Source organism: Austrofundulus limnaeus, unplaced genomic scaffold (assembly GCF_001266775.1).
Source record: "Austrofundulus limnaeus strain Quisiro unplaced genomic scaffold, Austrofundulus_limnaeus-1.0 Scaffold41, whole genome shotgun sequence".
In the NCBI taxonomy this organism is placed as follows: domain Eukaryota; kingdom Metazoa; phylum Chordata; class Actinopteri; order Cyprinodontiformes; family Rivulidae; genus Austrofundulus; species Austrofundulus limnaeus.
In genome coordinates this window covers 458,998-463,534 of record NW_013952443.1, presented here as the reverse complement: position 1 = coordinate 463,534, position 4,537 = coordinate 458,998, and the positions used below count along the sequence as shown (strand labels likewise).

General features: G+C 39.0%; 1 protein-coding gene across 1 annotated transcript in view; it reads left to right on the top strand.

Moving 5' to 3' along the window:
• Window positions 1-3,920: 3,920 nt before the first annotated feature.
• LOC106516759 (metabotropic glutamate receptor 4) overlaps window positions 3,921-4,537 on the top strand; it is a 228,961-nt gene continuing 228,344 nt past the window's right edge. The window contains exons 1-2 of the mRNA XM_014007266.1: window positions 3,921-4,188; window positions 4,386-4,454. The gene's annotated coding sequence lies outside the window, so the exon portion shown is untranslated. The remainder of the gene's footprint in view (window positions 4,189-4,385; window positions 4,455-4,537) is intronic.

Below are 4,537 nucleotides of genomic sequence, written 5' to 3'. Positions count from 1 at the left end.
CAGGGGTTTCCAACCTTTTTTCCTACTTTGAGCYACTTTCACAAAATTTTATTGTCCAAGAGCTACTTTTTGCAAAATTTAATTTTAAACTTAAACCATTGAAGTAAGCTTGTTTTGCACACAAAAAAACATGTAGACTCCAGCAGGAAGAAACTCCGTACAGTGACATATACCACAGCAGGAGGGGTTTCCCAGGAACTCTGTGTGTCTCAAGGGACTATGAATGGTGCGTGCTATAACTAATACCGAACAACCATACTGAGCCTAAGGGGAAGGGACATCTGATTGGAATTCAATGAAAGTTTGTTTGGCCAGTGACAAATTCAATTTTGCTTCTCCTCAATATTCACAAGCACTGAAGAGCTACTTTAAACGAGCTCACAAGCTACTGGTTGGAGACCCYTGTGATAAAGTGATAATTGTTAAACAGAAGATCTCTTCAAAAAAGTGTAGTTCAGAATCACTCAAGGCTGGATTCTGAGTAAAGTTTATTCTCTCATATAATTTTACCTGTTGCACATAGCTTTTTGAACTACCTCACTCTGGAGAAATATTTTGTTTCTGATCAAATTCACAAGCTAACAGGCCTACAATCAAAAAGGAAATGCATCTTTTTAAAGCAAAAAGCTCTAATCTCAAAACTTTTAAAACAGTTCAAATGATTCCTACGTTATAAACCTTTTGCTTGCCATCAATTTTACAAAAACAAGTATTCAGGCAAAATATTAAGCTATTTCTGCTGGAAGCAATTCAGGCTGCCACAAGTGCTACGGCTAACTGCTGCTGCTGTCACTTTTTGTGCAATTAACCATAGATGTCTATTTAAATAACTGTGTAATGTGAAACTTTTAGCTGTTTAAAGATTTAGAAACTCACTTTTAAATAATTTGGTTTTAAAATGCTGATAATCCACCTTGGTCTGAGGAACCTCTCAGATTAGTCGTTAGCTCATCAATCTGGTCAAATCTCCTAAGTAGTTATTCAAAGAGCTATATACAAGAAGTACAATTTATACTTTTCATAATTTTACCATTTTACCTACTTTGTTTAGAAATAATAAGTTGTTAGGAAGAAAACTTCTAATAAAGATTGTTGTATTTTTTAACCCTATAATTAACAATGTGTATAATTATATAATGCAGAGATATATAATTTTCAAAAGTACACATTTATTTATTTTAGTACACATCAATTGTCGTGAACCTACATTTCGACTGTCCGTTTTTAGTTATTGACATTATTACGGCAGAGCCATGCAATTTAGAATAAGAATAAAAACAAACAAACAAACAAACAAACAAACAAACAAACAAATAAATAAATAAATAAATAAATAAATAAATAAATAAAGTGCTTTAACCCAAAATCTGTTGAAGCAATTCTAAAACCTCTGTTAATTGAAACACTCATCTGCTGGAAAGTGGAAAAATGTGGGTACTCGTTTCAAGTGCCATCATTTCGCTCTTGAGCAGATAATCCTCTAAATGAGTTGACTTTGCTGCAGCAGCACACCAATAAGAATCAGTTTCAGAGGCATCAAAGATTAGCAGCCAGGCAACATTTGATGGGCTCAGATTCTTCCATCCAGACCCAAACCTTCAGTGGAATTCCAGGAGACAAATAATACTGCGCTAATCTTCACCAAAGTACCAGTCAGTGTCCAGATGTCCTKTTTTGTACTCAGACAAATCTTCTCCGTGATTCCGTTTATGGATCAAAGGGTCTCTTGAAGCTTTCTTCTTAGGAAAACTCCCAGCAGCTCAATCAGACACCTATTTCCACCGATGAGCCGAAAGTTAATGACCCTGTTTCTCAGCATTGGCTCCTCCCTATTTTCATCTGGCACCGGTGGTGAGCACTTAATCTCAAGGGGACGCTGTCAGAACATGATGAATGGGACCGGCACTCTGGCTCAAAACCTGCATTAATTTTTAAGCGCAATTACTTGAACATTTTTTTCTGTTAATTTGGCGACATAAGATGACTACAGAGGCGCGCGCACACACACACAAATCCTGGGAAGTTAAACAGGGAATAGTTGAAATGGATCGAATATATCAAAGTGTGAAAGTTATAAGGGCCCCAAAAATATTTTGTCTTGATCTCCAAAGCAGATGGACGTGTTGTGAGGCTGATAACTTGCTTGGTTTGCCATCAGTGTCCTATTTATGCTTTGCCTCATCTGCTTCGATCTAAAAATGAATGAGACACTTGAAAAGAAACAATTAACAGGTCCCACGGTTCACCTAAACGGCTGCTTTGCACCACCTTACGCTGGTTTGTGCAACAAAGGGAGGTTTCCAGTCTTTTACTGTCTGCTGTGGAGAGTTCAATGAAAGAGGCTGAAGGGAGAGATAAAGAAGACTAAGGAGGCTATGATAGAGCAGCAAGGGGTGAATAATTAATTAGGCTGAGTAATTGTACAAACCCAAGATGCACACAACAGGCCTGTAAATATGGCTACGACAGGCAGATCGAAAGAGAGGAGGGAAATCCTTTTTAACATTCAAGTTTGTGAAAGCGTCTGCGTTTGAGAGGAGACTTCTTTTATCTCAGTGAAAATGATGTTTGAGTGGCGAAGACCTTGAAGATTAGACACAATGGTTTAACAGCATCAGGAAGAGCCCTGGAAATGCTTCCTGCTGCAAGTCACAAAGGAGCCACAAGGCCAAGCCCCAGGTGTTTTCTGGGGCAGAGAAGAAATACTTTTCTTTATTCGCTGCAGTCAGGATGAGTCATCTCAGCTCTTTAGGAAAATGAGCTTCGATTCCAACTTTAAAGCTGAAAATGTAGGATGGTTATATTGGGAACATCTTGGAGCATTTAGCAATGTTTCATGCTGTTGTGTTAAAATGTGCAACAATTAGTGTTTGATAGACATACATTATTTTTATTTTTGATCACTGATGTCATGTTTTGATTTTGCATAAATATCTATTAACCCAGTTTTGTAATAAAAGGAAGCTCTCTTAGGGGATGTGGAATAAGGCTGCATCCCATTGTGTTACTCCATTCCCATCCATACACCTTAGCCTTGGCCCTTTATATCATTAGCTGCATTTCCATTGACCATGAAAATGCACAAATTAGAATTTTGAAGATAAATTTGCTCAATGGAAACATGTGAATTTAGAAAAAAAAATACATTTTTCAACAAAATGTTTTTGCGCTGGGATGAGTGGTTTTTCGGCCATATCGAAATTGGTGTTTTTCGCAAAACTGCAATGGAAACACTTTTTTCGAATCACGGGAGTCACGTGATCAACAACCAGCTGTTTCTACTGGCGAAAAAGATGACAACGAAGAAGATAACAGGAAGTAGAATTAGTAGTAATATCACAGAAATAGTAAACGAAAGTAGTAAACTCACCGACTACAATTTCCCAAAAATACAGCATACGTAGCCGCTCCCAAGTAGGGGCTTGTAGCTCAAAAGCCTCGATAAAAGACGCCGACGTCTCCTCTTATGATGAGCGCTAGTGTCGTGGTAGCAATATGCTATGTGTTTACATCCATTGCCGCCATGTTTGTAATGACTTACCCCGAGAACAACCGTATTCACGCATGACGTTAAAAGCATTTCTTACTTAATGGAAACACTGCAGTTGCGAAACTGTGTTTTTCGACATTAACAGAGTATCGACAAAGTTTTGCGGACATTTGCAATGGAAATGCAGCTAGAGTTAAAGCTGACATGATTGGCGAAGATAATTGACTTTGTTACYAAACCTCACATAACTGAACATTTAACTTTACATTTTAATTATGGGGTGGGCAATCCTGGTCCTCGAGGTCCGCAGCCCTGCATGCTTTACCTTTTCCCTGCTCCAACATGCAAGGCCGGATTAACYATATGGGCAATTGGGCAATTGTCCAGGGGCCCACGGTCTCCAAAGGGCCCTGGGCAGTGAAGGCACGGACACAACGGATGCAGAATATGCGTGGACATGTCTCCCCRCACTTCCTGCATCTGCGCTCTCTGTCCCCGCACTTTTCTCAGCCGTAACAGCTGTTTTATCCATTATTAACATATGGTAATGCATTTTTCTGAGCCGTYTTTGAACGCACCATAAGTGTGAGCATGCTACTCCTGCAGATGAGATGACTGATAGGACCTGCTGTGCTGAGCAGAGCCTCCCGGTGTAAAGAGCAACTAAAACTTGGCACAGTTTTTACCAAACAAACCATGTAAGTTGAGTCATGTTGTTGGAGGCAGATAATGTTAGCTAAATGAAGAGTTACACATTATATAATGTTTAGCTAAATAACATGATTAGTTGTTGTTACCTGTTACATCCCTTGCCAAGTCCAGTCGTCTTTCATTTCTGTGCAGAAGTCATGCTGGCTGCTTTCCACATATTTAAAATAAATCTTCATTGCCACAGAACAAGGTCAGGGAGGAGACAGACCAGATAGCCTACAGCAGCAGGGATCATAATGCAGACTTTCCTCAGGTAAGGAGAAATTATGACTTTTATTCTTGAAGTGGGACAGTCTTTAAAAACTGGTGTATAGTTTGAAGTCTCTACTTTTGACA